This window comes from Kogia breviceps, chromosome 12 (genome assembly GCF_026419965.1).
Source record: "Kogia breviceps isolate mKogBre1 chromosome 12, mKogBre1 haplotype 1, whole genome shotgun sequence".
Lineage (NCBI taxonomy): Eukaryota > Metazoa > Chordata > Mammalia > Artiodactyla > Physeteridae > Kogia > Kogia breviceps.
In genome coordinates this window covers 22988835-23001111 of record NC_081321.1, presented here as the reverse complement: position 1 = coordinate 23001111, position 12277 = coordinate 22988835, and the positions used below count along the sequence as shown (strand labels likewise).

Genomic DNA, 12277 nt, shown 5'->3' with positions numbered 1-12277 from the left:
CCTTCTCTAATTGCTTTAGGTGCAAAGTTAGGTTGTTTATTCGAGATGCTTCCTGTTTCTTAAGGTATGATTGTATTGCTATAAACTTCCCTCTTAGAACTGCTTTTGCTGTATCCCATAGGTTTTGGGTCGTCATGTCTCCATTGTCATTTGTTTCTAAGTATTTTTTGATTTCCTCTTTGATTTCTTCAGTGATCACTTCGTTATTAAGTAGTGTATTGTTTAGCCTCCATGTGTTTGTATTTTTTACAGATCTTTTCCTGTAATTGATATCTAGTCTCATAGCGTTGTTGTCAGAAAAGATACTTGATATGATTTCAATGTTCTTAAATTTGCCAAGGCTAGATTTGTGACCCAAGATATGATCTATCCTGGAGAATGTTCCATGAGGACTTGAGAAAAATGTGTATTCTGTTGTTTTTGGATGGAATGTCCTATAAATATCAATTAAGTCCATCTTGTGTAATGTATCATTTAAAGCGTGTGTTTCCTTATTTATTTCCATTTTGGATGATCTGTCCATTGGTGACAGTGGGGTGTTAAAGTCCCCTACTATGATTGTGTTACTGTCGATTTCCCCTTTTATGGCTGTTAGTATTTGCCTTATGTATTGAGGTGCTCCTATGTTGGGTGCGTAAATATTTACAATTGTTATATCTTCTTCATGGATCAATCCCTTGATCATTATGTAGTGTCCTTCTTTGTCTCTTGTAATAGTTTTTATTTTAAAGTCTATTTTGTCTGATATGAGAATTGCTACTCCAGCTTTCTTCTGATTTCCATTTGCATGGAATATCTTTTTCCATCCCCTCACTTTCAGCCTGTAAGTGTCCCTAGGTCTGAAGTGGGTCTCTTGTAGACAGCATATATATGGGTCTTGTTTTTGTATCCATTCAGCCAGTCTGTGTCTTTTGGTGGGAGCATTTAATCCATTTACATTTAAGATAATTATTGATATGTATGTTCCTATTACCATTTACTTAATTGTTTCGGGTTGTTCTTGTAGGTCTTTTCCTTCTCTTGTGTTTCTTGCCTAGAGAAGTTCCTTTAGCATTCGTTGTAGAGCCAGTTTGGTGGTGCTGAACTCTCAGCTTTTGCTTGTCTGTAAAGGTTTTAATTTCTCCATCAAATCTGAATGAGATCCTTGCTGGGTAGAGTAATCTTGGTTGTAGGTTTTTCTCCTTCATCACTTTAAATATGTCCTGCCACTCCCTTCTGGCTTGTAGAGTTTCTGCTGAAAGATCAGATGTTAACCTTATGGGGATTCCCTTGTGTAGTATTTGTTGTTTTTCCCTTGCTGCTTTTAATATGTTTTCTTTGTATTTAATCTTTGACAGTTTGATTATTATGTGTCTTGGTGTGTTTATCCTTGGGTTTATCCTGTATGGGACTCTCTGTGCTTCCTGGACTTGACTGACTATTTCTTTTCCTCTATTAGGGAAGTTTTCAACTATAATCTCTTGAAATATTTTCTCAGTCCCTTTCTTTTTCTCTTCCTCTTCTGGGACCCCTATGATTCGAATGTTTCTGCATTTAATGTTGTCCCAGAGGTCTCTGAGACCGTCCTCAGTTCTTTTCATTTTTTTTTCTTTATTCTGCTCTGCAGTAGTTATTTCCACTATTTTATCTTCCAGGTCACTTATCCGTCCTTCTGCCTCAGTTATTATGCTGTTGACCCCATCTAGAGCATTTTTCATTTCATTTATTGTGTTGCTCATCCTTGCTTGCTTCCTCTTTATTTCTTCTAGGTCCTTGTTAAATGTTTCTTGCAATTTGTCTATTCTATTTCCAAGATTTTGAATCATCTTTACTATCATTATTCTGAATTCTTTTCAGGTAGACTGCCTATTTCCTCTTCATTTGTTAGGTCTGGTGTGTTTTTATCTTGTTCCTTCATCTGCTGTGTGTTTTTCTGTCTTCTCAGTTCGCTTATCTTATTGTGTTTGGGGTCTCCTTTTTGCAGGCTGCAGGTTCGTAGTTCCCGTTGTTTTTGGTGGCTGTCCCCAGTGGCTAAGGTTGGTTCAGTGGGTTGAGTAGGTTTCCTGGTTGGGGGGACTAGTGCCTCTCTTCTGGAGGATGAGCCTGGATCTTGTCTTTCTGGTGGGCAGGTCCACGTCTGGTGATGTGTTTGGGGATGTTGGTAGCCTTATTATGATTTTAGGCAGCCTCTCTGCTAATGGATGGGGCTGTAGACCTGTCTTGCTCTTTGTTGGGGATAGGGTGTCCAGCACTGTCCGTTGCTGGTCCTTGAGTGAAGCTGGGTCTTGGTGTTGAGATGGAGATCTCTGGGAGATTTTCGCCATTTGATATTGCGTGGAGCTGGGAGGTCTCTTGTGGACCAGTGTCCTGAGGTTGGTTCTTCCACCTCAGAGACACAGCCCTGGTGCCTGGCGCCAAGAGCCTTTAATCCACATGGCTCAAAATAAAAGGGAGAAAAAATAGAAAGGAAATAAAAGGAAGGAAGGAAGGAGGGAGGGAGGGAAGGAGGGAAGAAAGGAAGGAAGAAAGGAAGAAAGAAAGGGAGAAGACAAAATAAAGTAGCATAAAGTATAGTTATTAAAATAAAAAATAATTATTATGAAGAAAAATTTCTATTTAAAAAAAATAAAGAAAAACGGGTCGGTCTAACCCTAGGACAAATGGTGAATGCAAAGCTATACAGACAAAATCTCACACAGCAGCACACACATACACACTCACAAAAAGAAAAAAGGGGAAAATAATAGTATATCTTGCTCCCAAAGTCCACTTCCTCAATTTGGGATGATTCGTTGTGTATTCAGGTTTTCCACAGATGCAGGCACTTCAAGTTGATTGTGGAGCTTTAATCTGCCGCTTCTGAGGCTGCTGGGAGAGACCGCCCCCTCTCCTCTTTGTTCGCACAGTTCCAGGTGTTCAGCTTTAGACTTGGCCCCGCCTCTGCGCGTAGGTCGTCCGAGGGCGTCTCCTCTACGCTCAGACAGGACAGGGTTAAAGGAGCAGCTGATTCGGTGGCTCTGGCATAGGCCGTGGGGTGGGAGGGGCACGCATGCTGGGCGAGCCTGCGACGTCAGAGGCCGGCGTGACGCCGCACCGGCCCGAGGCGCTCCGTGCGTTCTCCTGGGGAAGCAGTCACTGGATCCCGGGACCCCGGCAGTGGCGGGCTGCACGGGCTCCCGTAAGGGGCGGTGTGGAGAGTGACCTGTGCTCGCATACAGGCCTCTTGGTGGCGGCAGCAGCAACCCTAGCGTCCCACACCCGTCTCTTGTCCGTGCTGACAGCCGCAGCTCGCGCCCGTTTCTGGAGCTCCTTTAAGCGGCGCGCATAAACCCCTCTCCTCGCGCCCCAGAAAGCAAAGAGGGAAGAAAAGGTCTCTTGCCTCTTCGGCAGCTCCAGACTTCTCCTGGACTCCCTCCCGCCCAGCCGTGGCGCACTAACCCCCTTCAGGCTGTGTTCACGCCGCCAACCCCAGGCCTCTCTCTGGGATCTGACTGAAGCCCGAGCCTCAGCTCCCGGCCTCCGCCCGCCCCGCAGGTGAGCAGACAAGCCTCTCGGGCTGGTGAGTGCTGGTCGGCACCGAGCCTCTGTGCGGGAATCTCTCTGCTTTGCCCTTCGCACCCTGTTGCTGCGCTCTCCTCTGCGGCTCCGAAGCTTCCACCCAGCCACCCATAGTCTCCACCCGCGAAGGGGCTTCTAGTGTGTGGGAACCTTTCCTCCTTCACGGCTCCCTCCCACTGGTGCAGGTCCCGTCCCTATTCTTTGTCTCTGTTTTTTCTTTTGTCCTACCCAGGTACGTGGGGAGTTTCTTGCCTTTTGGGAGGTCTGAGGTCTTCTGCCTGCGTTTGGTGGGTGTTCCATAGGAGAAGTTCCATGTGTAGATGTATTTCTGATGTATCTGTGGGGAGGAAGGAGATCTCCGCGTCTTACTCTTCCGCCATCTTGAAGCTCCTACCTCCCATTATCCCAAGTTTTCTAATTTCACAAACAGGAGATGAGAGAGATGGGTAATCTAACAGAGTAATTAGTTTAAGATCAATTTGTTTAAAAATCAGGCTTTTAAATACCTTCTTCCACTGATGTTATCTATGACTACATTTTACATTTGGGATTTCACTGTGACAAAATAATGAAAACGCTTACTAAACAGCCTGGCCTTCTCTTGCTATGAGATCTTTGGCATGAGCTCAGGGAAGACCTGGGTTCCAGATTTCAGTATCTTGAGGACGGCTGAGTTAGTCTGGTCCTTATTTCCCTTTCTAGTTATATTCTACTGTGTTCTGTGATTTTTTTTTCCTCTCTAGAGGGTTGATTTTTTTCCCCCCTGATTGATGGAAAGGAAGATGAGCAAACACTTTAGTTCTAAGAATTCTCTTCATTCAATATAGATCAGGAGTTTTTCATGTCAACACACTTAGGAGATTATTTAGCAAGATCCTTGACAACAAACCTTTCAATGTATTTTAAAGTAATATTATAAATGTGGGACTCAGTACTTGCTTGTCAAATGAATGAATTGAAATTAAAGTCAGCTGGGTTAATGTCAATAGCATGATTTGGCATCAACACCTGCAAAGAACTTACAATAGCAGGGCTTTACCTTTTAAAATCACTTTCTTAGGCTTTATTTTGAAGTTATCAAGACAGTTCTATTACGGGCAGCCTTCCGAGAAAAATGACACCCTAAAGCAAGTGCCTTGTAAGACCAAGAAACAAATGAGCACTGTTAGGTTTGCAAAAAAGGAGAGAGTGGCATGAGATCACCCTTCATGCTAAAAATAATTGGGGGGAGAAAAATAACTCTATCTTACAAAACACGACGACTTTGTTCTTCACTAGACTGCTTTGAATCAGAACAGGAAGGCTGCTGTGTTACGGTTTATGGCTTGGCAGTTATGTGCAAAGGCATGATGTGAAATAAAACATGGGCATTTTCAGTTAAAATGTTTCTAAAGAAGCTATGACGCAACTGGGGAGTTTCACTAACACTGACTCAGCACCTGGATCCCTGTGTTCCCTAGCCTCTGGTCCTATTTTGAGGCAGAACACTCAGCTTTAACGTACTTGATGCAACTCCTTTTAGGCTCTGTCCCATCTACAGCAAAACTGCTCAGGAACTGAAAACACAAAAGAGGCTTGGTGAGCTCCCAGGAGCTGCAAGCCTCAGACTAGGCTCAGGTACGAAGCAGAGCTAATGGGCTTCCCTCTCTCCACTCCTGAGTTTTCTTAGTAGTAATGACTCCATTCAAAAGTACCCGAACCAGTAAATGATAATGGAGAATTATTTAAGGGCCAGGACTAACCACTGGATCACTCTTTCACCTTCCATCATCGGTTTCATTTTTTCATTATATAATATTTATATATGAATAAAAGGGAATGAGGTCTATTCTGCCTTCAGTGAACCGGTAGTCTAAAGGGAAAGGCTGACCCCTGTATTATGACTCTACTGCAGCAACATAAGTAAAATTCTAGGGGACATTCTACTAGTGCAGAGGAGGGCACATCCCCCAGTGAGGTGTGTGGGGTTCAGAGGAGGGTTTGGTATGGGAAGGATTCTTGGAGACGGGTAGGTGTTTCGCTGATGGAACGAGGCTTTAGTGTAGCATGGAGGAAGAACTGCCCGTGTAGTTGTGTGCTTCAGAAACTAAATAAGAGATTATGGAGTGTGTGTGAGAAACCACAGACCGTTCCTGTTGCTGCAGTGTCAGTGTGGGAAGGGGGTATGGAAGTTATGAAGCAGAGACCTGCTCATGCAGAGGCTCCTGGATATTGTGCTAAGGGACCTAGGTCTTGTTTTACAGGAGGATGTGGAAGCTTTGAAGGGTGTGAGGCAGGAAATAACATGAGTAGGTTTCATTTTTGGTAAACCACAGTGGTAGCTGTGTATGGGATCAGTTTGAGAGGATCAAGTCTGAAAGCAAGAAACCAGTTGGAGATCTGGAATCATCTGGAGATCTTAGAAAAAGTCACTGAGTTTCAGTTTTGTTATACTCCTAAGAAAACATTGCAAGGAGGAAGTGTAGGGCAGGGCTCTGGAGTCAGGGGGCCTGGTCTGACCCACTGCTATGTGATCTCAGGCAAGTTATTCATCTCCAAGCCTCATTTCCTTCATGTGTAAAGTGGGGATAACAATAAAGATCTCTTATCAATTACTATGAAAATTAAACAAGATAATCAATGCAAATTGCATCGCGCAGTGTCTAGTATTATACAGTACTCTATAAATGTTAGTTATAATCATCACTTAATAAAAAGAAAAATGAAAAATAAGTAAGGTGGTGAAGAATATCAATAATATATCCAGACAATCTAACCATTTTTGCCAACCTAAAACCATAAATATATATTTTTATTCAAGGCAGGGATACAGGGAAAAACTCCAACAGAATAGAAGAGTAAAGGGAATTTAGATGTTTTCTGCAAAAGACAAAATCCTAGCCTTATTCACATGCATCCCAGTTTTCAGGATGCAAAGTTGTATAGTTGGCATGGCCTTGTGTTAAGTTAGATACAGAAAAAAAAAAAATCAAAGAATGGCATCAGTATTTCTGTAGTGCATTCACTGATGATGAGAAGTATTTGATATCATCAGTAACTACAGATTCTATCAACACTGGAAAGGTGTCACTGCCCAGAGATGTTTAATAAAATCTAAGTTCTTTCTGTCTGGCTTCATCAAATTTCACAATATCTTTCCTTGTCTGTCTGATGATAATGGAGGTAAATATGGCCTTGAGGAGTTCATTTTATTCACTTTATTTTTTACATATTTAATTTACTTAGTTTTAGTCTTTTCATATATTTAAATTTTCTAATTTTATTTTTCTGAATTTAAAATTGAATTATTTACAAATGTTTCAAAATATAAAAAGTATTATTGAGAATTTAAAATAACATCAAAGGAAAATAATCACCCGTATTTCCACAGAGCCCTAACTTAACTCTTTAATGACTGCCTTGGGCACCAGCCTATGAAATGCTTGGACTCAGAAACCTTTTCTTGCTGTGGCTTCCCCTCTACCTTCCCTGCTCACATTTTCTTGCCCAAATCTGGTCTGTGCTAGCCTTGAAAATGGAACCTGGACAAGTACAGACTCCTTGGTTGAGCCAGTCCTTTAGTTGTGCTAAAGATGATTAAAATTATAGGCCAAGTTTTACCAGGAAGCACTTCATTATTATTATAAAGATAATAGTTCTCTGTAATTCTACAGTTCCTCTGCAGTCTTTTTTTTAATGCAAGCAATTAACACAAAGAAAATAGTTGCAAGGAAAAATACTCATTTTTTACAGACTTATAGACTGAGACAATCTAAATCCATGAAAGAAAGTAAAAAATAGCCAGAAAACCAGGTCAGAATACATTTTTTGCTGGAAATTTTCAGATGTTAGGACAAACCTAGCAGGAAATATTACTTTAAAAACTGAAGTATTAAAAACAAAATTATAAAGCTCATAGATGGTAACATAGAAGAAAGTCAGGGTGAACTTGGTTTAGCTGTGAGTTTTTAGATACAACACTGGAAGTGCACAATCTATTTTAAAAAATGGTAAGTTGGGCTTCATTAAAATGAAAACCTACCGCTTTGCAAAAGGCACTGTTTGGCGAATGAGAAGAAAGCCCACAGACAGGGAAAGCACTTTTGCAAAAGACAGAATCTGATAATAATAACTATTATGTCTGATAATAAACTTTTATGCAAAGTATACAAAGAACTCTTAAAATACAACAATAAGAAAATAGACAACCCAAGTAAAAATGGGCCAAAAACCAGAACCTCACCAAAGAAGATATACAGATGGCAAATAGAATATGAAAAGATGGTCAATACCATATGTTATTAAGGAACTGCAAAGTAAGACAGCAATGAGATACTACTACACACCTATTAGAATGTCCAAAATCCAAAACGCTGACAATACCAAATGCTGGTGAAGATGTGGAGCAAAAGGAACTCTCACTCACTGCTGGTAGGCATGCAAGATGGTACAGCCACTTTGGAAAACAGTTTGGCAGTGTATTACAAAGCAGAACCACTCTTAGCATACAGTCATGCTCCTTGGTATTTACCCAAATGAATTGAAAACCTACATCCACACAAAAACCTGCCTAAGGATGTTTATAGCAACTTCCTTCACAATTGCCAAAACTTGAACAATCCAATTGTCCTGCAATAGGTGAATATATGTATAAACTGCTATAGCCATACAGTGGAATATTATTCAGTGCTAAAAATAAATGAGCTATCAGGTCACAAAAAGATATAAAGGAAACTTAATTGCATATTGCTAAGTGAAAGAAGCCAATCTGAAAAGGTTCCATACTGAATAATTCTAACTACATGACATTCTGGAAAAGGCAAAACGTTGGAGACAGTAAAAAGTTCAGTGGCTGCCAGAGGATAAGGGGAGGGAGGGATGAGTAGGTAGGTAGAGCACAGAGGATACTCAGGGCAGTGAAACTCTAGGATACTGTAATTGTGCATACATGCCATTATACATTTCATCAAAACGCACTGAATGTACAACACTAAGAGTGAAACCTAATGTAAACTATGGGCTTTAGTTAATAATAATGTACAGGCATACCTCAGAGATTTTGTGGGTTCAGTTCCAGACCACCACAATAAAGCAAATATTGCAATGAAGTGAGTCTCACAATTTTTTTTGTTTTCCAGTGCATCTAAAAGTTATATTTATACTGTACTGTAATGTATTGTGTACAAAGCATTATGTGTAAAAAACAAAACAAAACCAATGTACATACCTTAGTTAAAAATATTTTATTGCTAAAAAATACTAACCATGGGCTTCCCTGGTGGTGCAGTGGTTGAGAATCTGCCTGCCAATGCAGGGGACACGGGTTCGTGCCCCGGTCCGGGAAGATCCCACATGCCGCGGAGCCTGCACGTCCGGAGCCTGTGCTCCGCAACCGGAGAGGCCACAACAGTGAGAGGCCCGCGTAATGCAAAAAAAAAAAAAAAAAAAAAAAAAAACCCCAAAAAACTAACCATCATCTGAGCCTTTAGCAGTCATAATCTTTTTGCAGATAGAGGGTTTTGGTTTGATGTTGATGGCTGCTGACTGATTAGGGTGGTGGGTGGTGAAGGCTGCGTGGCTGTGGCATTTTCTTAAAATAAGACAACAATGAAGTCTGCCACATTGATTGACTCTTCCTTTTACAAGCAATTTCTCTGTAGCATGCAATGCTATTTGATAGTATTTTAACCACAGTAGAACGTCTTCCAAATTTGGAGTCAAGCCTCCCAAACCCTGCCTCTACTTTATTAACTTAGTTTATGGAATAGTCTCAATACTTTGTTGTCATTTCAACGATCTTTACAGTGTCTTCACCAGGAGTAGATTCCATCTCAAGAAACTATTTTCTTCATCCATAAAAGGCAACTCCTCATCCATTAAACTTTTATCATGAGATTGTAGCAATTCAGTCACATCTTCAGGCACCACTTCTAATTCTAGTTCTCCTGCTATATCCACCACATCTGCAGTGACTTCCTCCACTGACGTAATGAATCCTTCAAAGTCATCCATGAAGGTTGGAATCAACTTTGTCCAAACTCCTGTGAATGTTGATATTTTGACCTCTTCCCATGAATCACAAATATTCCTCATGACACCTAGAATGGTAAATCCGTTCCAGAAGGATCTGTCAGATCCTTCAGAGGAATCATTATCTATGGCAGCTTTAGTTTTATGAAATATATTTCTTAAAGAATAAGATTTGAAAGACAAAATTATTCCTCAACCCATTAGCTTTAGAACAGGTGTTGCATTAGCAGGCATGAAAACAGCATGAATCTCATTTTACATCCCCATCAGAGCTCTTGTGTGACCAGGTGCATTGTCAGTGAGCAGTACTATTTTGAAAGGAATCTTTTTTTCTGAGCAGTGGGCTTAAAATATTCAGTAATCCTTGTTGTCAATAGATGTGCTGTCATCTAGGCTTTGATGTTCCCTTTATAGAGCACAGGCACATAGATTAAGCATAATTCGGAAGTGTCCTAGGATTTTCAGAATGGTAAATGAGCACTGGCTTCAACTTAAAGTCACCAGCTGCTTTAATCTCTAACAAGAGAGTCAGCTTGTCCTTTGAAGCTTTGAAGTCAGGTATCGACTTCCTCTCTCTAGCTATGAAAGTCCTAGATGGCATCTTCTTCCAATAGAATGTTGTTTCATTTACATTGAAATCCTGTTGTTAGTGTAGCCATCTTCATTAATTATCTGAGCTAGATCTTCTGGATAACTTGCTGCAGCTTCTACATCAGTACTTGCTGCTTCTCCTTGAACTTTGATGTTATGGAGCTGGCTTCTTTCCTTAAACTTCATGAACCAACCTCTGCTAGCTTCCAACTTTTCTTCTGCAGCTTCCTCACCTCTCTCCACCTTGATAGAATTGAAGAGAGTTAGGACCATGCTCTGGATGAGGCTTTGGCTTAAGAGAATGTTGTGGCTGGTTTGATCTTCTATCCAGACCACAAAAACTTTCTCCATATCAACAATAAGGCTGTTTCTCTTTCTTATCATTCATGTGTTCACTGGAGTAGCACCTTTAATCTCCTTTAAGAACTTTTCCTTTGCATTTCTAACTTAGCTAACTGTTTGGTGCAAGAGTCATAGTTTTTGGCCTATCTTGGCTTTAGGCATGCCTTCCTCACTGAGCTTAATCATTTCTACCTTTTGATTTAAAGTGAGAGACATGTGATTCTTCCTTTTGCTTTAATATTTAGAGGTCATTGTAGGGTTATTAATTGGCCTAATTTCAATATTGTTGTGTCTCAGGGAATAGGAAGGCCTGAGGAGAGGGAAAGGGACAGAGAATGGTTGGTCAGTGGAGCAGTCAGAACACACACATTTATTGGTTAAGTTCACTGTCTTATATGGATGCAATTCATGGCCCACTGAACAGTTACAATAGTAACATCAAAGATCACTGGTCACAGATGATAACAAACATAATAATAATTAAAAAGTTGGAAATATTGTGAGAATTACCAAAATGTGACACAGAGCCACAAAGTGAGCAAATGCTGTTGGGAAGAATGGAGTCAACAGACTCGCTTAACGCAGGATTGCCACAAACCTTCAACTTATAAGAAAACACAGTATCTGTGAAGCACAATAGAGTGAAATGCAATAAAATGAAGTATGCCTGTATCAATATCAGCTCATCAATTGTAACAAATATACCACACTAATACAAGAAAGTTAGAGGGAGGTGGGAAGTAAATGGGAACTCTTATTTTTTGCTGATTTTTTCCTTCAAACCTAAAACTGCTCAAAAATAAAGTCCATTAATTTAAAGAAATCATGTAGTTTTCTTACTTTAAATACGTATCTAGGGATTGCCCAGATTTCCATGTGACCTTTTATGCACTGGCACAACCTAAATAAGGATGTTGGGTATCTAGGCATTTTACAATGGCATCCTTAAGGAGAAGTCTGTGGGAGAAAAAGTTGAGTAAACGTTGTAGGTATCACCTTGGTCAACAGGTCAGTGATAGCACTAGTTAGACGCACATATTTAGTGATTTCATACACATAGACAAATAATTCCATGCTTTAGTTCACCAAGATCCTGCAGTGTGTGATAGGTAAGTCAGAACCATCCAGTCTGTTTGTTCTATCATCTGTCTCTGGTTAAAAGATAAATTTGTGGGCTTCCCTGGTGGCGCAGTGGTTGAGAATCCGCCTGCCGATGCAGGGGACGCAGGTTCGTGCCCCGGTCCGGGAAGATCCCACGTGCCGCGGAGCGGCTGGGCCCGTGAGCCGTGGCCGCTGGGCCTGCGCGTCCGGAGCCTGTGCTCCGCAATGGGAGAGGCCACAACGGTGAGAGGCCCGCAAAAAAAAAAAAAAAAAGATAAATTTGTATACCCATATATACTCTACTTCCCCTCACCAAGTTGGGGGGAGCCAGGCAGGATAGAAGAGAATGTCAGGCATAAGATTGCACTAATGCTGAGCAAGGGAAGGGACGTGTAAAGTTTAGGACTAGAGAAAACCATAAATTGTTTTTTTGTTCATTATCATGTCTTTTAACTTTAAAACAAAAATTCATGTACAAGAAGTTATAATGTTGTCATAAGGACCATAATGGAGATATTTACAAAATCTGTAATGATTCAGGGCGTGAACTTTGAAATTAGACCCTGCTTCTGATCTCCACTCTGCCACTGTCTACTGATCTCAGGCAAATTGCCTAACATCCTTTAAGCCTCAGGTTCTTCGCCTGGAGAAAGTCTATAGCAATATTTACCTAAGAGGATCCTTGTGAGAAGCAAAT

General features: G+C 40.8%; 1 pseudogene; it reads right to left on the bottom strand.

Moving 5' to 3' along the window:
* Positions 1–9008: 9008 nt before the first annotated feature.
* Positions 9009–10731, bottom strand: LOC136792212 (tigger transposable element-derived protein 1-like; annotated as a pseudogene).
* Positions 10732–12277: the final 1546 nt, after the last annotated feature.